We start from the raw sequence: 24,161 nt of genomic DNA, 5'->3' as shown, positions 1-24,161 counted from the left end.
GGAAAAGTGTGTCTTTGCTCCCCTGGTATTAGGTCCTCCCATTAGGTATTTGAAGACAGCAGGAAGAACTCTTCCTAAACCTGAACAATTCCAGCTGTCTTGATTTTCCCTTGCTGTAGTCCTGTGGCAATCTTGCACTCCGCTGCCAGAGTCATTCCAAAACCATCTATGTCTGTCATGTAGACATGGCACTTAAAATGTGGTCTCACTATTGCTGAGTCGAGGGGAGTAATCATCTCAGCCTGCTGTCTGGACTTGCTTAGATCCATGGGCGTGGTTGGCATTTGCTGCTGCACGGGCTCACTGCTGATTCACGCTCATACAGCAAAGCTGTTTTTCAGTATGTTCGTCCCCAGCTGGTACTTGTACCTGGGATTTAGCTGTCCCAAAAGTAGAGCTTAGAATTTGCCTGTGCTGAACTTCACGTTTCTGACAACCCAGATCTCCTTTGTAGCAGCCTTGCCTTCTAGTGTGTCTTGGTAGCTCCTATCAATTTGATACAATTTCAAACTTGCTGAGGGCACTCTGTTTTGTTGTTCAAGCCATTCATGAAGATCTTAAGCCATATTGACCCCTGAGGGGTGCCTTTAAGTGAGGAACTTGTTAGATTTTGTATTAACCCTTTAAGGCTGGTAATCTAGCCAGTTTTCTCTTTATAAAATCAAAAATGCAACCCATATGTTAGGAGGTAAATATTCTTAAAACATTTGAAAACTTTTGAAAATAAAGATATTTCATGCATGTTTTTTCCATAAATTAATACTAGAATTACAATATCCAAATACACTGAATTGTTTTGCTGCAATTAGTGAATTCTGTTATTGAAATAAAAATTTCTATCTATTTCAAGGTCTAGATTTGCTCTTGAGTTAGCATATAAATTAACAAGAACTTTCTAAGTGGTGATACTCAGTAAGCCTTGGTGTAACTAAAAATATGATAGAATAGTTTTTGATGAAGTTAAGAGTAGTCAACATGGTCTGTAAAAAAACATAGAACCAAATTCTCAGAAATCATTTTCAAATTGAACTTTTTGGGAATTCAGAAGTCAGAATTGTCTTGCTTGGAAAAAATCTCTTGTATTTTGAAGCTGTGCTAGTGCACAGCAACCTGTTTGCACATAGATACTTTTTAAAAAGACATTTAATATAAGCTATTCAAATGACTTCAGCTATCTCTTCTGTCAGTTTTAACAAGTTTTTACAATTGCAACTTATAATTTCACTCTACAGAATTCGTTCCAGCACTATTAAGAGCAGAAGGAAGTAAGAAAGTAATTTGTTGTTGTAACTGTCATTCTTGTGGTTTCTTTTACAAATGTCTAAGCATGTTTACTTTCATCAAAAGACTTATGGAAAAATGAGGACACACTTATGAGTCACCTTTTAAAAAGGCTAGAGAACAGTATGGAAATAAATTTGAACATGTGCTTGTTTGCAGAAGAATCATTTCATATGCAGTTAAATAGATGATTTATGGTCACTCTTAGTGTAAAAGTCTTCAACTATCTAATTGTTTGGCATCCAAAATAAGCTAATTATTTAGATTCCTCTTTGGGAAGAGAAATAAACAGTTTTACAGGGTAATTAATTTTTTTTCAGTTTTACACCCTGCTTTAAGATTTGCTTTAAACCAGCATACTACTGAGAAAGACAGTGATGACCTCTTCCTTTTGGCTGTTAGTTCTTATGGCTGTTCACATATGGCACAAATGTTAGTGTGTCCGTAGAGCAGACTGGGGGAAGGAACTGTTCCAAGTGAAAACCAGCTTCTCTCCCCGTTCCCCATGGTTCAGTTTTAATTCAAATCAATTTCTTTATCTGGTTCACCTGATGGCCACAGAAGTACTTTTGCTAATCCAACAATGAAGACAGCATAACTTAAAAGTAAGCAGAAGGGGTAGGGCAGCCTGTTTTGGGAATGCAGCCTGCTTGGTGTCAGCATAAGAGATAATAACAGTACACTGCTAGACAGATGTTTTAGGATGGAATCACTCCGGGATGCTCAAAAAAAATGCTCTGCTTTGTTTAAAATAGTAGGTAGTGATATGTAATTAGTGCAGCAGATACGTTGGTTGCTCCTTGCTTATACTAATATTGCAGAAGGCAGAATACTGTGTGTCTTGAATGAGAGTTTTGTATCAGAGACAGCTGCAACTTTTTTTCCTTGTATGCCTTAGAGCCTCTTTACTTCTGTATACACTTTTGTAAGTGAACTTTCTGTGGACACTTTTCTTTAAGATGTTCTGATTTTTTTCCTCATGAGTAAAGAATCCAGGTTTGAACTCAGATTAGTGTAAGAAATTATATCCTTTAAATATTTGCTTTAGAAAGATAGAAATAGATAAACTGAACTTTTAAGTCTTTATCTGTAATACTAATTCCCTTTGATTGTAAAAATGAGTAAATAAAATACCATTGCTTTTCTATGACTGTACAGAAAACTTAGTTATGCTTAGCAATGTAATAATGTATTCATCCAATGTTTGGTTACTTTTTGGTTACTGAATAATCAGTGAAGCTTAACACTTCAGGGGATTCAGTCATAGTCCTGAGATGAGAGTCTTGATGAATAATTTGAGATATATTCTGATCCATTAATACTGTGAATATAATTTCAGTTGAAGTGTTCCCAGTTACTTCATTAGTGAAGTTCAGATGATTTGCTTTGATGGACAGGAAAAACATGTTAATTTGCAAAACTGTAAACAAAATAGTAAAACATGTTCCCACTTCGAACCCAGAAAGGTGAAGATAGTCTATTTTATATTCTAAACCTAACAGATGTTAAAATTTCAATGATGTGTCACTGAAATGTCATTGCAAGATGACATTTTAGCATTATGACTGTAGCATAGTTGCCTAAATCTCTCTGCAAAGCAACTTTTCCATTTCAAAATTATTTTGCTTAGCTTCAGTGATTTGTACTTAGTCTTGTAAATCCATAAATATTGTCAAATCAAGAAACAAAATATTATTTGAATTCTTCTTTTCAATAAATGTTAACTAAACTATTAAACTACTAAATGTAATTTCTTCTTGTTTCTACTGTTTTTCTTCTCACAATCCAATTTATTTCAGAATTTTAATGGTTTTGATGATATAGATCTCTCCTGTGTTTCATTATGAAGGCCACATATGTGCTGAGAAAAAAAAAAGAATTAAATTTTTACTCACAAAGTAACTTTCCATCCTTTTATTAAATGTACTTTGTACAGTATTTTAAAATTATGTTACAAATTGTCTGAAAACATCACTTGTATACTGTAGAGACAAGGATGGAAAGAGTACTAATGGCGTTCAGACAAGCAGTAATTAGCTATGCCAATAAATAGGACAATTTAATAAATGAGTTATAGCAAGAAGGAGTAAGTTGCATACTGAATAATTACGGGACTTTGGTACTTAAATTATGAACAGAAGACCAAGGTATAGGAAGGTGTCTCAGAACAAATGTTGTATGTGGTTTCATATTAATGTCATAATATGACATTAAATGATATTACAATAACTTATTTAGTAGTATGATTCTAATATTAAAATACTAAACCCATCTGTCTGAGAATATTACACTATCATAAAAATCATATTTCTCAACCCGAAATATAGTTAATCTTAAACATTGAGAAATGTGCAGATTTGACATGAGCAGACATTTAGTGAGTTTGTGAGAATCTGAAAGCTGAGGAGGGACTGGAAAGATTTTACAGTAATAGTTCTCTCTTTTGTGTAATATTCAGCCATTTCACCTTGGATTTGCTTTGCTTTAGAAATTTTTCTGAATGCACAAAAGCAGTCAGAAAAATTTTGTATGTGTATGGAGAATGGGGAAATGATATGAGGAAAGGGGAGAAAAGAAGCTGTCTGGGGAAGTGAAGTTATCTGTGTGTAGCTTAAGGAAATGTAGCGTCAAGTAATGGAAAGATGGGACAATTGTTTGGGAAGTTGCAATTCATTTTCACTTGGTCTACAAATTGTTGCTATTGCTTCTCAAAGTTCATTATTCAGTTGCAGCTAGAAATAGAACCAGAATAATTTATTTGTTATTGTAGTTACTGCAGTATTTGTACACAAGGGCGGGAGAAGATGCTCCCACAGAGTGTGATGTATACCTGGATGTGCTGTGGTCATTTTCTTCAAATCTCTTGTATCTTCTACTGAATGAGTGTCAATCCAGTGCCTACTCCGAAAAGCTGTTTTGTACAACCAAAATGCTTAAGCATTTGCTTAAGCAAATGAGTCAATTTACCTAGTATTAACCATGTTAACTAGCTAGTTCTCTATGCTTTCCTTAGCAGACACTTCCTGAGCACTGAACTTTACCACGATAATGTAGCTGCCCAAGAATTAACATGGGATATATAAATATAATGCATACATGTGTATATACACACTGTAAAGGAAAAGTTGTACTGAGGAGGGAATATCCAACCTGAAAGCAGCAATACTCCTGCTCTCTTTTCGAATGTGAGTGCTAAAAGAAATTTCTTTTATTTATGTAGCACCTTTCATTATCATCAAAAACCCTGAGACCCCATATAAGACAATAAAATCAATGTGATAAATAAATATGAAATATAAAGCAAAGTCCTCAGGATTTTTTAATGGGAAAAAAGTTCAAAGGAATGGCAATATATCCATACTTTGAAACTCCCTAGAGGAAAAAAAAAAAAAGTGAAATTAAATAGATTTTAGGAGAGAGAGTACTCAGTACTCCTTCCTGTAGAGACACAAAATTTGTAAATACTGAGTGGTACCTAAATGATGATATCCATCAGAATCTGACTCCCTATTGAACTCAGGTTGGTCCACCTGAAGACTTTAAAATTCATCAGAAGGGAATATCTAAAGTCACTGTTACTTGTAGGCCTACCCTTTAAGGAACACAAGGTGAACATAATGTGTGACAGTACAATTGGGGGACTGGACTCAAACCCCAGATGCCCCAAGATGTATAGTTCTTTTGGAGAACAGTTATCTGAAAATGAAACTAAGATCATTCATCTCCAGTTCTCAAGTAAAACTTCAAGTGGGATAGGCACTAAATAGGAACATATCTTTTAGACCTACAACACAGTGACTGCTGTTTAAACCCACCTAAGTTCTTTTCAAAATAATGAAGAGATCTGTTTTGATCAGCATAGCTTATTGTGCTGTATGACCTTTAAGATAAGGAAAAAGACAGGAAAAATGGCAAATGGTCAAAATTTAGAGCATTTATGGTATTAGAATTTAGAAACCTTAGGAATTCTTTTATTATCAATATTACAGGATGCCCTCTTGATTCACTAAGTATGTTAGATTTGGAATGAAAGTTAAGAAAATAGGTAAAAGGAACCCATCCTCCTCCCTCAGGGAGTCTCAATTTGACATCTTTGTGCCCATGAGAGAAGAATACTACTTTTAATTTTTTTTACTACAGATAGCTTATTCGAAGCTCAAACAGTCTCTAAAGTACTGTGGCCTATTAGCTAACAGGCAAATACATGTAATATTTGGTACTAATAGTTACTGTTGTGTGACAACATTAGGCTCTCAGCCTGCCATTGTGGGAGACCATAAGTCCAGTCTTGGAACACTTGCTGCCTGCCTTGTGTTTACTAGAATAGCTGTAGGTTTGATTTAGGTTCCATTTTTACTGATAGCTAAAGATTTAAGCTGATTTTTAAATGTAAACCTGTGCCTGCCAACCAGTTTATGAACATACTTCCTTTTCTTTTGGTGACAGTCAAGCTTGACTGTAGAAGTTTTCACTTGAGGTCATCTCTGCTGATCTTTAACTTGTGAACTGAGCTGATATGCCTTTCATACTGGCCTACTGGGTAGACAAGTGCTAACTTCAGTGATCTGGTCAGAGACCTCAATAAATAGTTTCTACCTTCTGTTCCTGGTGTCACTCTGATAAAGAATTTTTCATTCTCTATACTATACAGTTAGGAAGATTTGCTGCTCCACAGAAGCCCTGTTTTATTCTCAGTAACGCATTCTGGTATACTTTGCTTTTCTGGAGTTAAAATTAAAACTTTCATTACTTTTTCCCTAAAGTAATGCTTCATGAAAAAGCCCAGCAGTTGCAGCTTATGTTTCTAGCTCAATTGTACCATAGTTGATTAGCAAGTACTTTATGACAAGCAGTAAATTTCCATAGGTAGATTTTGTAGGGCTTACCTAACAAATGCATTGACCCAGAGGGCAAGAACCTGACTGCTTCCTCTGACAGTGTTTGTAGACAAGCTTTATTGTAGATTAGGACTCTTCACTTTCAGAGCTTAGACAGTACCTCTGGGCCTAATTGTGAAGCTGAGTAGAGACAAGGGACAAACGTTTGTAGTTGTCAGCAGTGACTCCTGTCCTTTCATGAACAGTGGCCAAAATGCAGTTTTTATGCTGGTCTTGAAAACTGTGTCCAGTTCTCGTGGTATTTGCTCTGCTCCTGACTTTCATGAATGAATTGGAATTTTCCCTAGGATGTTTGAAGACTACTCTGTTCTGTCAGAAGAGATAATGAAGAGCTTTAATATTAATGGTGAGACAATGATTGTGACAAACTTGCTTTTATACTTTGCAGAAGAAAAATGATAAAATGATTGTATCTGCAAATTGAGTAGACTCTGATGAACAAAATTTTAAACAGGTAAAAGCTTGCTGATCCCAGGACAGCTGAACAATCAGACAGAAATGTGTGATGCATCATCTTGTGACCTTATTGGTTTGACCTTATTGGTTTGGATTATTACTGGTTGATACCTTTCCTCATGGCCATGTTGGTTTATTCTTGCTCTGATATAAACACAGTTTTTTAACAGCATTTGAAGTAAATGAAAATATTTTATCTGCTCCAGATGACGTTAGGTCTGGTTGTAATAAATATGAGTATTTACAATTGTGTGATTCAGCACACTTGTTGAAACTTCAGGAAATATCCCTCAAGCATAAACACACTCTACCTGAGGTTGGTGAATGAACATATAGTTGGAAAATGTAAATTTTTTTTACTTAACTGTAATTTATGGATTTTCATGTACCCTGTTTCTACTAGGTGATATTTTCTAGGACAGAGTGGAAAGTATTAATAGGTCTTTGCATTTCTGTGATATCCAGTGTCAAAGTGCTTAAAAGCATTAATTGATCAAAGCTTGCTATGTGGCTAAGTTTGGTAAGGATTCAATTTCTGAAGCAAAACCACCACTTAGTAAAGAGTTGTTTACAGGGAAGTTGCAAGCACAGATATCACTCCAGATGTGTCCTTCTATGAAGCCTTCTCTCATTCAGTGTTATGTGCCTGCCAAGTTTTTGACAGATTGGCAGCTCTTTCTTTTTCATCTTTTTTTTTTAATAATTTTCAGCATTTAAAATGTGGTACAAGTATTATCAGTAGATGGTTCCTTTTAAGGACTGAAGCACTGTAGATGCCAAGTACAGGTGTCAGAGTTTTTAAAATGTAGGTATCTGCCTTAGCTGGGTACTCGGAGTCCCTGCGCGAAGTATTTTGGGCTACATCCTCCCTCTAGTCTGTGGGAGACCTGTGTTTCCTGAGAGGATGATGAATTACTCTTACACTGAGTTTGAAGAAAGACAGGATATTTGGTCAGTACTGCAAAACCACTTCTGAGCTCCATGGAGGTGTCATGAGGCTGGTGCCACACACCATGCCTTTCCTCCTTGGAGGACCAGGCTGAGATTAGTGACTTAGCTGAACATACCTGCCCTCTATCAAGTGACTACACTAATTAGGAGGCAAGAACCGTTTTTGCTAGATTTCTTTGGGTCCCATTACTCTACCTGTTGTGGCTAAAATTTGGTCACACAAGAAGCTGGAGTCATTGTACTTCACATAGCCTTTTTGGTACATTCTTGAAATAAAGACCAGTGAAACTGAGGCATTGTTTTACATTAGTTGACTTTCTGCTATTCTAAAACAGCAACTGTGTTATATTGGGTTTTACACTTCATGCTTTGTTTATCTGCCTTCAGTAAATTATTTCCCTGGGCAGTATCTTATCCTTACATCATATTTCTGGTATCTCAGTGGCATATGTTGTACCCACTGGAGCACACTTGGTAGTAATGTCTTCATGATGCTTTCTAATGTCATCAAATTGTACATCCATCTTGTGCTTAAAGATAAACAGATAGAATTGCTGTAATCCAAAGAGCACAGCCACAGCTCTTGTTCTGTGTGAGAGTAGCTCTGAGAACACTGGCTTTCTGTGTCTCTCAAGACCTTATTTTTAAATCCTATGAGCTTTGGATCAATCATACTTATTAACTACACCAAGAATTCTGCTTTAGCTCTGTAAGGTCATGTAGGACTGATAGTAAGTTAGAGCTGATTTTTCAAAAGTGTAACAAGCTGTATTCCTCTGTCCAGGTCTAGTGAGCTTATTGAAGGGAAGACTTGCTGTTCAAAGGAAGGTGAATTTTAACCAAAGTATTTCAACAAACAAATAATTCTATGATTTAGAAATCCAAGTAGGTGTCCTGTCTCCAGAGGATTTCTCCTACAAAACAGTGCAATAAACAGTAAGTAAAAGATACTGCAGAATTGGCCACCAATGTCAGTAAGAACTTACTTCCTTTCTTTTGCATTTCTTTAAAATTCTATGGTCCTGAAAAAATGTTATGCAGCTGAAGGCAGAAAATAGGCTGCTCTGGTATTCCTTTGTAAGCAACAGATTAATAACTAATACAGAGTAAATTTAAATTAAATTAAATAGAATTTTTATGGAAAATTATATACATAATGTTTTCATGTAATGGAACAGGTATAAGTGGCTGAATCACTGCAGCTGCAGCACATCATGTAATAACACAAGCTAAAAAAATGTTATTTAAAGGTGAAAGAGACCCTGGTGTCACTGGTTACCTCTCCATGTTAGATTTCCAGAAGTGAGACCTATCCTTTGAAGTAGAGCCTTAAGGATAGAAGCTTGGCTCAAAGCATAGATTTAAAATAGGTGAGTATCGTTACTGTGTATCCAAGCTTCAGTCTGGAATTACAAGCTGCCGTTGTTTGGCTGAAGAAGTAATAAAACTTGTATTAAATAGTCGTGTATTGACCAACATAGTTCCATAGGCAGGATTTTGTAGGCATGTTTCCAAGAGGTGAACAGGCTGCTGTGCCTTCAACTGTAATATCTGGTTAAAGATTTATGTTGTAGAAAATAAAATAAACCAAAGTCAGTTCAAACATTGATAATTTTATGCCAGTGTATGTAAAAAATATACATATGGATTCATTAATATTAATACTACTAATAATAAACCAGTTCTGTGTAGGTAAGCAGTGACAAAAACTGTATTGTAGAACTGAATTATAACATTTCATCTTGGGTCCTGAGGATGTTCTGACTTTCATTCCTGTGAATATCTTTTGATAATTATTTTATTGCTCCTGTAGATGAAGCATTAAAGATTAAAGTTTCCTGTGAAAAGCCCAGTCAGGGAAGTCAGACTATAAGAGGAGATTGTGTGAATTGCACTTTTTGTTATTTCTGCATTAGGACAGATTGATAGTTGATCAGTAATTTCAACATTAATTTGTTACTGGTTCGATCTCTTATATTTTAAAGTTTTTGCTTAATATTATTAATTACAGTAGGAAAGCACATAGGAATTAAATGCCTAGGTCTCTGTTATGCAGTTTATGGTTATATTTGAGGGGGTAGGCATTATTACTCTGATCTTAAAAAAACCCACCTCAGGACTACAGCTGATCCTATACTGAGAGTCAGATTTCTGTGGAAACAGAAGACACCATAGATGCATGGTCTTTAATTCACAGGGATGTTTTCCTTCTTACCTAAATTCAACTTCTTGGTTGTAAACAGAAGTATTTCAAGTGATCTAGTGAATGTACTTCAACAGAATAAATATGGGTGGCTTGCATTGGTTCAGAGCAGACTGTCCTCTTCAGCAGAGGTTTTGGTAAGAGGTTTTGTTTGGTGAACAAAATTGAGGCTACTAGAAGCTACAAGCTGATATGAGATTCTTAAATAGCTTGTTGGGAAAATAGAGGATATATTTAGTAAGGTAGATAATAAAAAGCACTGGTTTCTTCAGCAAAAGGTGACTTAGTGGATATTTCAGGAGTGATGCAACACTTTATGCAGAACTGTGTGTGCCCTCCCTTAGAGAGTGCCTGATGTCCCCTCAAAACACAGGTTGTAGTTTTTTTTCCTTTTCTTGCCTTCTTGTTCATGATAACCAATGAAATCACACTGGATACAGGAATATTCTCTGTAAAATTCTAAGATACTTGTTTGCATTAGGAGGTTTTGTTATTCAGAGGTTAGAAGAAAACTTAACAAAGTAAATTACAGTTTATAAATTACAGCCGATTATGGATTTTGCTGTCTTAGAAAGAAAAAAATAAACTATTAGTGTTTTCAGGTAGAGAACTAATTTTTTATACAAAATTAAAATTTTCAAATAAAATTTTTAGTCTGCATTGGCCTAGTTTTTACTGGATATGTTTTATAACTTTGAAAAAGTTTTGCCCTGTGAAACGTGAAATAAAAATTCCTTTTCATAACATCTGCCAGCATACAGCATGTGCACACCACCAAAGAAAAGCACTTGCAGTGGTGCGTAGGATAGAGCTAGAAATTTGGCTAAAGAAGTGTTGTTTCGCTTCTGCTGGGAAAAATCTTCTGTAGTTCAGTGCCCAAATGATGCCTTAAGGTAAACTGGTTCAGTTTATCCACCTTTGAAGATTAAAAGACCTGAATAATTTCTGGAGGCGGGGGCTGGTTTTTTGGTTTGTTTTTGGCTTTTAACCCTGTGATCCCATAGATCCCATAGATTCACATCTGGCTCAGAGCAGTAAGCAATTAAAATTAGTGCTTAAACCCCACTTCCTCTGTTGACAGTGAAGAATATGCTACTTTTCACCTTTGAGATGATTTAGAAGTGTTAGTACTTACCGTATTTTAGGAATAATTTTCATATTTCCATAGGTTTTTAAGTGACTCCAAATTTTTAAGGAGTATTTAGGAGTCTAAAAATGTACAAACCTTCCTAGGATCAGTTTAGTCTCTTCTCTTGAGTAATACTATTACTGTGACATAATAAAATATCCCACAGAAGTCAGTATGACGGGAAACAATATAGATCGTGGCACAGTGAATATTTTGCATTTTGATCAGCTTTTCTTAAAAATTATCTACTATAGAATCACTACAAAATTTAAAAAAAAAAAGCAAGGGAAAAGAAAATTTGAAAACCATCTGTGAAAAGAGAGAAGCACCCATCAGTATCTTATAAGGCTTTATCACATAGTGTCCAGTGGCTATTCAACAGGTATTTTACTTACTTCAGAGACCTGCTTTTGTTCACTGCAGCACAGGGACCTTCATCATAGTCACACTTGTCATTGCTGAAGGGGGTAGAAACACCAGTGTAGGTATGCACTGATCTGCCTTTGAACTTCTTGTGTGTGATTTTGGTGACTGTCAACTACAGTCAGTAATGAGGGGATCTTATTGTCCATCTTCAGACTAAAACCTTGACATGCAAGCTTATCTGTGCTTACATACTCGAAAAGTAACAACCTGAAAGAATGTTATTCCTGTTTATACTCGCATTACTTGTGTCTTAAACCAAGTTTTATTACATTGAAGTTGATGAAGGTCTTGTATTCTTGACAAGAAGACAATTTCAGAATGGAGTTAGAAGGTTACTTAGTGGTCATCTTGATGAGCCTGCAGTTTTCTCTTAAGATGTTTAGACTGACATCAGATCTCTGCCCTGGATGATTCTGAGTCTAGAATGGAATCTTGATGCCAGTTTGAGTATATCAACATATATTTTGAATTTTCTTGCATTATAAATAGCCATGCTTAACACTGATTAGATCAAGAAGTGCAAAATGTTGTCTTCCAGCCTTTTACAAAGAGAAGGAATTTTGATAGTTAGGATGAACACCAAATATTCTTTTTGTTCCAGTGGTAATTTTCACTGGAAGTAAGATATGAATGAAACCATGTACCTGCTATGCTCACTAGTTTTCATATTTTTTAATAGCTTCTAGACTGGGTGTAGAAATTACTTAAATTGCTGGCATTAGCACTACAGTAGTAGGCTGCTAATTTTGTATTAAAATGTGTTGAAAGCCATCAAACCTTTTTGAAAAGTTTCTCTCTTGTCATGTCCCCATCCCTGCCACCCCCAGGAATTAGTTTTTTATAAAGATTTTGTAGAAAACTCTGTTTTTAAAAGTATAAAAGTTTTCTGTAGATTAAGTCTCATGAAAGAACATAGTAGTACTTAGCTACACGATTTTCCAAGATATTTGAAAACCAATCTGATCTCCTTTTTTGCTGTGTAGTTCAAAGAAGATATTTCTGAGAATTTCTCATGTTGCAATTCCCACTCTATAGCTTTCTTTCAGTCAGATAATAGTGCTTAATTTTAAAATACTTGTCCCTGATGCATTTTTTTCAAAATATATCTGAAGTCAACCTATTTTTGTTCTAGTATTATTCATTTCATCTTACCTTTAATATAACTCACATGATGAAGTTTTTATTAATAACTTGTTGGTGATGATTGTGTTTTTGTCCATCGAGAATAATGATGATTTTTAAAGACAATTATCTATGATTTTAAAGACAATTATCAAAGTTTTGAGTCTTCTAGAGTACACATGTAATAGCCAGAGCAAAGAAGTAACGAACAATAGAAACATTAAAAAACAAGTTTGCTAAAATTTATAAATTAACATAATAAAAAAGATTAATCAATGGATCTACAACGCAGCATAGCTTAGTTCTATACAGCATGAGCCAAGCTCCAAAACAGTTTTGTATGTATTTGATTCTAACAAATGATATTTTCTTGGTACTGCAGTCTTTCATGTATATGGTCATAAATCAATTGTACAGGTCTAGAACAAAGTGCTCCCTTCGGTGTCAAGCAGTAGTAGGCTCTTCTGCCTTACTGTGTATTTGGCTCTGAGGCTTGAACCAAATGTGGCATATTTATGTTTGCATCTTATGATTGGAAGGCTGTGCCCCATGAAGTGTGAGATTTGAAAAGTATTTGGTTCTAGGCACAATGGTTTGTGAATGTCATGAGGACGGCTACAAAGCACGTGAGTAAGAGAACACCATGAGAGCCTGGCAACAGGGAAGAAAGCGTGCTTATTTTTTTGAAGACTGCTTCAAATTTCTCTTCACAAACTTTCCCTCTCACCATGTTGCTTTCTTTTCTAAGTTAAAAATCAAACCCATTCCCTTCATCTGGTATTACCTGTTTTGGTGAAGGCACAAAGACATTGGTTTGCATTGTGTGCTGCTCCCTGAAATTTGATATTGCTTGCCAGAGAAAACTGGAAGGACATCTGAGGACATTAACTGGCAACAGAATAACCCTCAAGGATATTCCAAGCCTGGATATTGATGATGAGAAAAAAATGCTGTTCTGAGTGTTTTGCTGGGACATCAAGAAAACCCTCAAAAGGGTACATAAAAAGAAAAAAAAACCCTGTATTTATTGTGCTAAATAAATAGCAATTACATGTTGGCAGTGTCATGATAACAATAGTTTCTCCAGTAGTATTGACATAATAATCTAATATTATTGATAGTCATAATATATGAATTGACTGTAAAATGTTCTAAGGTAAGGTATATTGAACCACTCTATTTGATGGCAGAGGAGAGGAGGAGGAGGAGGAAACCAAAGCATAGGAGAAAATTATTAACCAGTAAAAATGAATGTCTGCTTCAGCCTGTCATTCCATGGTCTGGTTTTCTTTCGCTGCAAATCTTTAAATATTTTCAAGTTCTCTGGCATGAACTGGGAGGAGAACCCACAATTCTTCTCCTCAATCTTCACCCACAGGTGTAGCAATATAATATAATGCATGGTGGCATTTCATATTATTGCAGACTGTAGACGTTTTAGTAATGTCTCTTCTATAAACGTGTCCATCTTGAAAATCTAATTATTTTTGGAACAATTTTTGTTACCATATGGCGTGACAATGTTATGCAGCCCGTGACAAGCAGTGCAGCGAGCTGTTTTTAGTGTTTCCTTCTGTATTACTAACCACGGCTAACCATTTTTATCAATATTGCTATTATATTTTATGCTTTGATTTCAAACCTCTTCTTATAAAAGTAGTCTTGAATTTGACACTGTTTAGTAGTACAACTCACTTGAGCTGGTTGTCTGTGTGTCTGTAATGAGTAACATCCACTTTTACCCCTACCTTAGTCCTGGATACTTCCTGTATTCCAAAGTGTCATGGGTTCCCTCTGTTTTTTTAGAGCTCCTGAGGTGTGACAGTCTCATGTAGTATTTTCTGTCACTTGCCTTTTTGATCCCTATGAAGCAGAAACTATATGCCAAATTCATTCTATATTCAGTTCTGCTCACCTTCGTACTGGAAGATGTAAGGAATAGCAGAGAAGAGTGCTCAGAGGATCAAGCAGTGAAATATCTGAGTAACTCTTAGACTGTAGTATGTGAGGAAGATTAAATTGTAAGAACACTTGCTTTTTAGTAAGGTGATAATTTAAAGGGTCATGACAAAAGGCTGTTAGTGTTTGAAGGTATAAACATCTGAAAAAAATGTGTCTTTAGAAGAGTTATAATGAAGAGGGATAAATTGAAACTGAGAAGGAATTTTTCCATGAGCATTAGGTAAAATGCTGTAAGTGACTTCTTTTCCATTAAGGAACGGTTGTTCTAAGGAAGATGTGTAAAAGCAGCATCTTGATCTTTAAAACTGAAATAGGCAAAGTATGAGCAATATCGGAGGATCGGTTCTGTGTTTCCAGATCAGAAGCGGCATGATATGATTGCCTTTCCTACAGGCCAAGTTAGGTGGTACCAAATGTGGTTAACTAAGCATTATTCTTCTAAGGGTACAGAGTACAACATTAAACAAAGTACTGCATTGGATTTTGTGTGATTGCTAAACACACATCTGCTTGTGCACGTATGAAGAATGTCATGGGAAGAGTGTCAGTGCAATTTTTCAAGGGTAGAACAGCAGCAGACAAGAGAAATGCAATTATGGCATAAAACTAAGGGGAAGATGGAGCGAAGACCTTGTCAAACCTTCCAAGACCCAGATGTGGGAAGTGTGGATTGCATGCCTGGTGCCTTGTAGTTTTGGTTTTTTTTTGTAACTGTTGCCTCAGTGCTACAAATGGTGCTAATGTCTGTGTATAATTAAAGTCTCGCTAGAGCACTTATTCTTGGTTTGATAGTTTTGGAGGATTTAAAGGATATTCTTCTTACGTTTGTTACCTGTAAGTCTATTTGATGCTGGGGTTGAAGTCTAAAGTAGACTAGAGTACTACAGAGAGTTCTATTGGTGTTAGTTCCTGCTAAGATAGTATGAGAAAATGTGCAGCATCTCCTGATATTAACACTGAATCACAGAATGTTTGAGGTTGGAAGAGACATCTGGAAGTCATCTTGTCCAACCCTCTGTTCACACAGGGTCACTCAGAGAGATGTGTTAGTAGCTATGGCAAGAGATTTTAAAAAGGGCAGTTATTTACTGGAGAATACTTTGACAAATGTGATTTTCTTTTTCATAAAGGGGAGCTATATTTGGCAAGAAGTCTTGGGGAAAAGAGTTTCAATTTATTTTGTCGATTAGTTCATATTTTGACATTATTTCATGATAAACCAATAGCAGTTTTGCATAATTGTCACTGCTCTTATTTGCATCGTAAAGTGACACAACCTTACAGTAGCTAGAAATGTTTTAACATGGTAATACAGACAGGAAACATTATGTTGTAAGAGCAGTGAAATGTTTCCATAAGTTATGCTATGTGTAAGGATTTAAAATACAAAATGATGAAATTCAGTACTAAAATTTATTAGCAGTGAGTATGTCAAGGATTAACCAAAAAAAAAAAAAAAAGAAAAATAGGAATAAGACATAAAGAATAATATTCCAATTCTTTTTTTTTTTTTTTTTTTTTAACAGTGTCTTACTGTACCAGAACTTTTCAAAGTATTTAGCTCCATGGGAAATATTTATAGGTGCGTGTTTCATCAGTTAAGGTACTTCTAAATACTTAGAAGCCAATTTCCTTTGGAAATCAGTATTTCATATTCAGTTTCTTAGTTTTCTTTTTGGCCAGCCTTAGCAATTTAAGGCTTTTCAGAGCATTCTGCAAATTTTGTGTAATAGAATGCTGCAGAGTGACGCAGCTGTATTAGTTGAACTTTGAAAAGCTTCTTTGAAGTGTAGAGTTTTAGTTGTAGAGTGAAGCTGGAACTTCCATGAACATGGAGGTGTTTAGTCCTTTAAGTGATAGAAAATAACAAATAACTCTTCTGGATTTCATTCCTAACAGGAAAAAAATTGGCTAATCCAAAACATAAGCCAGTCAAAGACATTTTGATAATCAAATTTTATTAGTAGTAAAGCCAGCAAAATTTTCAAGTGAGTAAGTTTACTGAGAGGACTCAGCCTGGAATAAGATTATCTTATTCGAGTTTGGCATGTAGAACAAGATATTAGGAAGGTTAAAAGTATAGGCAAAAAATGTTTTCGGAACTATTTGCTGTGAAAAAGAAAGAGGAGATGGGCTATCAGCTCATCATTGCCAAAGCATCCAATCGTATTATTCCATAAGTTGGTTTAGCAAAACAATGATCATGATAAGAGAAGAGAAGAATGAATTCTTGTTTTGATTTCATGCTTATTGCTTTGAGATTTGCATAGCCTCATAATAACACTTAGCAGCCATCTGGTTTCTGGAGGAAAAAACTTTTTCTTACTGAAAAGGCTAGGACATAACATGCACCATTTAAAAGCTCATTGTCTGGAAATGACATAATGACTTTCTGTTTTCAAATTATTAATTAGTGATTAACTCAGAAAACCAGCAGGTTATGCCAACTCTAGGGGACATACAATGTATTTTGTGCAACCTTGCAATTCCTACCAGTGCGGAATCAAATTAAAGTAGTAAAAATTGAGCAAGGATATTGAAGGACTCAAGTACATTGTAATATGCAGTTTCTTTTAAAAGATGTAGTTTGCTTATTTGTATTTTGGGGTTTATATAAATGTATAAAGATAAATAACTTTAAATGACTTATAAATACTGTCATTCAATAAATCCCATTCTGTATGTGACCTAGACTATGGTGTCATTATATTACGTATTCCTGAGATGTGATGATGAAAGTCAAGGATTTTCTTGGCATTTGTAAGATGCATATGATGATGACGGTTAATAGTCCGTTATATTTCTAGTTAACAAAATAAGTGCTGTAATACTGTTAACTCTTTAAAGAATCTTAAATAAACCACAAACAAAATACACCCTTAAAATTTCATCCTTATGGTGCATCATAGTAAATTACACCGTTATTGTAACTAATCATAAATGACAGTTTAGTGGGAAAAATGAGATCTGAATAGCCACAGAAAAGACATTATGCATTAATATTTCTTTGCTGTGGGTCCTCAGGTTGGGATCTGTACATGGGAGGGACTCTGCTAATGCCCAATTTTTGGCTTGTTGTGGCGAAATGCTACATTTTATTCTACCTGACTTTTTTTCAGATTATTTGATTTTTGTTAAAATATACACTATTATTTTATGTTACAATCTGATTCATTTTACAACCTGATCTAAAGATTTAATTCTAATTTGAGACCCTTCGGTTTTGTTCTGTGTATCAATAAACTCCCATTATGGGATTAAAAATAGCAAATCCCCTGTAGGTATTTAAAATTCAAGGCTCTAAGAATCTAGGTATACTGTCAGCAAGTTTTCTGATAATGCAAAACTGGGAGGAGTGGCTGGTACACCTGAAGGCTGTGCTGCCATTCAGTGAGACCTGAACAGGCTGGAGGGTTGGGTGGAGAGACACGTAATGAAGTTCAGCAAAGGCAAATGCAGCGTCCTGCACCAGAGGAGGAATAACCCCCTGCAGCAGTACAGGCTGTGGGCTGACCTGCTGGGAAGCAGCTTTATGGGGAAAGGACCTGGGAATCTGCTGAAGAACAAGCTGTCCATGAGCCAGCAGTGCTCTTGTGCCCAAGAAGGCCAGTGGTGTCCTGGGGTGCATTAGGAAGAACATTGCCAGCAGGTTGAGGGTGGTGATCCTGCCCCTCTGCTCAGACCTAGTGAGGCACATCTGGAGTGCTGTGTCCAGTTCTGGGCTCACCGTTGAAGAACGACAAAGAACAAGTGAAGAGAGTCCACTCGGAGGACTACGGAGGTGATGAGAGGACTGGGGCACGTCATTTATGAGGAAAGGCTGAGGGAGCTGGGCCTGTTTAGTCTGGAGAAGGGAAGACTGAGAGGGGAATCTTTTCAATGCACACAAATATCTTAAGGGCGGATGTCGAGAGGGTGGGGCCTGACTTTTCAGTGGTGCCCAGTGACAGGATAAGGGCCAATGGGCACAATCTGAAACCCAGGAAGCTTCATCTAAATGTGAAGAAAAATAGCTTTACTTTGTGGATGTCTGAGCACTGAAACAGGCTGCCAGAGAGGTTGTGGAGTCCCCTTCCCTGCAGATCTTCAAAACCTACCTGGACACAGCCCTGAGCAGGTGAACCTGCTTTAGCAGGTCATATTATTGTCAAATTAAAAGAACTTCTATAAGCTGAATTACCATGCATTATAGTACATGTCTGTGAGATAAAGATCATCAAGTTTGTAGTTTAGTTAATTCCTAACTTCTCAACTTTCCTGATGCTTTAGAACTGGCAGTCACATTAAGCATGGTGTTTTTTACCATGTGAATCTGTTATATCACCTGCTGTGTTTCAAAGTTTTTCCTTTAAGTGTTGTCATTGTGTTATGTATCAGTTTAGGCGTGCTGACTTTTTACTGAGGGCTAACCCAAGTTGGCACTGAATTCTACATACAATCTTTGTAACTTTGATCATGTTACCAGAGATCAAATTTGGGCTGTCCTCAGGGGCTCCTTTTTTTTGCAGTATTCTCTGTTTCACTTGTATTCGAAAAGACACAGCAGAAAAAAGCAATAGTAATTTGAAGAAAAATAGTACCCAGAGAGAGAAGTCGTGGGTTCACTACTGATTTCTGGACCTAAAAGTCCAGATTCCTTTTTTCTGCTTTTTGATTTAATTGCATGATGATGTACGGAGATGAGGACCAGTTTCCATCTGAGGAAATGCAGCCAGAAACAAAAGATGAACAGGAATAATCTGCAGCTACATACAAACTTAGAAAATATTAAAAAAACAGAAGAAAAAAGACCCCTTTATTTTCTATAGCAATATAGTGTGTCTTTGCTGGATGAGAAATTGTGAGTATTTTGTCTTGAAACTGGGGATGTAAAATTACAGTGAGTAATGAGTATGTATTCCTCTGATCCCTTAATGTACTTGATGTGAGGTTCCTCTTTCATCGTAGCTAACATGCTGGCCATTAAATACACTGCAGCAGCATCATTAGTGGCTTCAAAGTGCTCCTACTTGCATCACATTTTTCCCTTCAGCAGGTGAGTGAGAACAGTGATTAGCAAATACCAGTATGTGTCACTCACTACTCATGTGATTGCCAGTGAAGTCCTGTGTTTGGGGTAAGGGCAGCACTGGAGTTGGAAGCAGAGTGAACTTTTACTGCCTTCATGGCTGTGAAAAGCTTTCAGCTCCAAATATCACTTGGCTGTGTGTAAGATAAAATTCATCCTGTTTGGGGTGTGATGTTTGAAACTGCTTTGCTGTAGCAGTATGTGGTGAAGGAGATGGGCTGCAGAGAAAGGTGCCCTGAGTAACAGGCGGTGTGTTACCTACAGGGCTGAGATCCTGAATGGTGAGATTAGGACATAGAAAGAATGTCCTCTTACTTAGCAGTATCACAGTTTGTTATGACTGGAGGAGAGGATTCACTGAAAATTTCTGGATCCTGAATCCTCAGAGGATTTCCCTGGACTGTTTAGAGCTGCATACCATAGATATTATATGACAGGTGTTTGTGTAGATTGGTTGGTGTAGATGTGTCTATTCCCTGATCTCTTATGTTGAGTTTAAAAAAAGAAACCTGCAGTAGTACAACAAACTGAAAAGAGAGTCTGGGTATTGTTCTAAAATTGCACCTTTAATTTTTATATACTTCATTCTAAGATGCAAGATGAGAGATTTTTCTTTATTAGAAAGGTGAATATCCAATCTTAAAAATACTTTATCTGTAGAAAACAATATGAACATGTTAAAAAAAAAGTTATAACTTTACCGTTTTTTCTTTTTACGTATAATTTTAGGGAAGGACACAGAATTAACAAGCCATCTTCTTACACAAGTGGTGCTTTCTTTTCCTGTTTTATTTTAAGCCTGTAGGTTTAAACATTATCATCATACTTTTCTAGCTAAAACAATACACTAGAACTGGATAATATTTTCATCAAAAGGAGCTGTGTATCATGGGGCAAATTAGATTGCCGGTATTTTTGAATCAGATTGCTAGTAGTTTCAAACATTGTTTTGTAAAATTTAGCAGATAGGAATCATACAGAAATAAATGATGGGTTTAAAAACTGCAAAATAGATCATTATTCAGGGTAAAATGCTTCAGGGACAATATTTCTGTGTAAGAAATCTTCCTTATTTATACTCTATTAAATTTAAGAAAACCACTGATAAACTACCATTGTAAAATTATTCCTAACATGAAAAGTTATCTAAAAGGATCACAAATGCATCTCTGAGAGCTTTATGTCCAGTGTGCTGTTTGCTTTGTAGGCATTAGCTAAAAATTCCCTTCAGGAAGATTAGAAATTGGTGCACTCTGGTGCTGTGGTAGTTCTGTGTTGCTGCTGTGATTTTAGTAGGGTGCTGAGTCAGAATACTCATCTTGTCACCTTTGTTCTCCTCTTTCTCCTCTTGTATCACCAGAAATACACAGAAGAGCATCTGCTGGGGAGCATCTGCTGTGCAGCTGTTACAAGTGTAGGTAGAATTAAGACATGTATTTTGGCATTAGCCCTACTTGAAAACTGAGGTCTGGTATTTAACTGCAAAGGTCTTGCAGTTCATGTTCTGTGCACACTTCCATGCTATTTTTTGAAATTAATGTCTTCCTAAGCATATTTTCAATGGTTCCTGTTTCATAATTTCACTTTTATTGATTGAAAATATTCTGGCCTTGGATCTAAGAGCAAACTGACCATGGGCACTGTCAATTTTGTTGTGGCCTCTTGGATAATGGTAAGAGAAAAGAAGACAAGAGGATAAATGAAAGTGAAGTTCCAAATTACTGGAACATTTAAAGGTCTTTGAAAAGTTCATATACAAGCACAGTTAATGCTGTCATGCACCGAAGTGCCAAAAGACCTAGCAGTGAAGAATATTAATCTACTTCATTAAAATCAAAGGGTTCATTTTTTTTTTTTTTTTTTGGTAAAGAAATAATTTGAATAAAATTTGACCCTTTCTACAATAGTCTGTGGGTCAAATTGAACCGACTATTAAAATTCTCTAATATCTTTCTTATATTACCATTTCAAAACTCAATTTAAATATTCACAGAGCTCCGTTTTTAATAAACTTAACAAAATTCAGGTAATTTCCTTCAACTTTCTTGATTGAAGGAAGGCAGTAGGTACAGATATAAAAAGATGTACAGCTACAAGCAAAACCTGAAATCAATTATATATAAGAAATAACATAACACATGGAAAGAAATTAATCAAAAGGAAAAAATTCTGCTATATGATTTTCTTGGTCTGCTACCTGCAGGCAAGGAACGTAAATGAAAAAAAAAAAATCAGCATTCTTCTTAAAGATAAGGGGAAAATTAATAAAAATGTTTCCTTCCTACCAGATTCCCTGATGCAACTTATGTTAAAAGTGAATGGCTGCAGGAAGAACTTACGTGTTTAAAAATCACTTTTTTTTCCTATGGAAATATATTTTTGTACCTTTTTCTTGCTGTTAAGCTGAATTACATCAGGTTGGTGTAGATTTATAGTGGCCAAAGAGCATTTCTTTTTCTTTCTCTCTATTAAGTTTGTCACTGAATCATGGTCATAAAGTTTCTCCCAGTTTGAAAGGGAGGAATGGTTCATTCTGCTTGGATGCCCCAATGAAGACGTAAGGAATTCCTTAAAACTTGGAGCAATCTTCCAATCTGGACAGAACTTCTGAAGTTCAGTCAATTTGCTAAACAGACTGGGGAGGTTCAATGTGCACAGGCAGTGCTGCATCTCAAGTATAGCTGAAAATGTAATAGAAATAACAGAAATAACTTAGTTAAGATAAATAACCAATAAACTGAATGGGCTGAAGAAGCCAGAGAAACCTCTAAGGAAGTCCTGTATGGAAAACTGCACAAGAGGAAGAGAACTCTGAATTATCATATGGTGTCTTCACTCCCATTGCCATATTTGAAATGAAATAAATTGAAACCTCTTTTGCATTTTTAGTATTCCTGACTGAATTTTTAGGAAAAAAGTTCCCTACAATGTGAAATTAATAGACGTGTTTGCCTGCTGCTTTTCTTATGTAATTGTTTCTACATAGGAGGAAATGTTCATGTTCAAACAGGAGAAAAATGGATTGATTTTTCTGAAGTTTTTCCCTCTGCAATCAGAGAGCATCACATACCTAGGTCTTACCATAAGCTAAGGATAATGGGCATGTGGCAGCATGTTTTCCTAGGAAATCCTGAATAGATCCCACAGAACATGCAAGGTGTCTGATGTTGATCCAGTCAATTTCTGGCTTCTGATTTATTGGAGTTGTTACTATTTAATGCTGCTAGTACTAATTATACTCATTAACCTCTCCCCAGCCACTCACTGTCAAGTATTGTAGGCTTTCTGAAGCATTCTTAATTTGTTAAGAGCACTGATTTATGTTGCCGCTCTGGGAAAGTAGGAGAGTACTGGTAAGTGAGAAGGAAGCTAACCACTTCACATTTTCATGAGTTAATTATTTCAATGATACTTTTCTACTATAGGATACATGCATTTTAAGTGCAAAACACTGCATGGGAAAGCATATAAGCATGTGCTTAATTTGAGCTTGCATTTAAGTGGTTTCATTAGGGCGAAGTCTGATGAATTTGACTATGAGAAATTATCACAGAACTTAGCCAGTTTAACGTTATTGAATTTCAATTATTTCATTACAGTTATAGTACCATAAAACTGGAGTCAAGCATTGATGGATCAGGACTAATGTGCTCAAGGGGTTCAATGCTCAAATTTGTGTTAAGAGGAGTGTTTATTGTAGCAAAAGTGTCTTTTGTTAAGTGAGTGTAAATCCTTTTCTGATGGTTCATTCTCACACTCTTATGTGCTGTTAAAATTCTTACAGTGCTGGTTTTGTTTTGTTAAACGTGGCCTGTCCTTTTAAGTGCTGAGGTAGCATCTCTTACTCACTATGTAATGATTGCCACTTAGCTAGCTATCTTTGTGTGCTTGCATCTATATGTATGCATTTACATTGCAGTATATGATATTTTAGGCATATTTATTTATTTAGCTAAAAATTTTATTAGTGCTAAAAAATAGGTCCTTGAGCGTCTGTAAATCTGGTACAAATTAGGGAGCACAGCTCAGATTTCCCCACACCGTGCTGGCAAGTAGCCTCAATAAGAAGTAATTTTCTCCATGAAGGCACATGCAGCTCACTCGTCAGCCTCTGCTCGTAGATACTGTTATTTGTATCAAATTATATGTGGCGGTTTCTCAGAGTGGACTACTGTGTCCACTATGCCATACAGATTTCTACTACATTGACTACTTCGTTGCTGTCACTAGTTGTACTGTTTTCTACTGTGTCTTGTTTATCTGTGCTATTTGCAAAAAGAGTTGAGATTTGTATTCATATCAATAAATATTTATGAATTGGAGCAAGTACCAGGTGAGTAACTAAACTACTCAACCCCTCTTTTGTTGTGTACAACACGATTATTTGCTTGTTTTATAAAGGAGAAAGGTTTTTTCAGGACTTCATGCAAAATCCATGAGTTAATAGAGACTTAATTTGCCTCAGATTAAAGTACCCCCATTTAAGATTAGAAATTGAGGTTTTACCTAGTGTGATTGGGAATTCTTAACTATTTATCATGTATCTAGCTAATCTGAAGCATTTCAGAAACACCTCTCCTTATATTGCATCACATTCTTTTACAAACTGCTAATAGGAAAAGAATTGCTGAAATGAGAAGACAAACATCTAGACTATCTCTGGAA

General features: G+C 35.9%; 1 protein-coding gene across 2 annotated transcripts in view; it reads left to right on the top strand.

The window, feature by feature from the left end:
* The window catches only part of ZFPM2 (zinc finger protein, FOG family member 2), a 308,016-nt gene that overhangs the window by 29,119 nt on the left and 254,736 nt on the right, over positions 1-24,161 (top strand). The gene's annotated exons all lie outside the window — the stretch shown is intronic.

This window comes from Corvus brachyrhynchos, unplaced genomic scaffold (assembly GCF_000691975.1).
Source record: "Corvus brachyrhynchos isolate BGI_N302 unplaced genomic scaffold, ASM69197v1 scaffold302, whole genome shotgun sequence".
NCBI classification, from domain to species: Eukaryota; Metazoa; Chordata; class Aves; order Passeriformes; family Corvidae; genus Corvus; species Corvus brachyrhynchos.
This window is presented reverse-complemented; position numbering and strand designations above follow the sequence as displayed.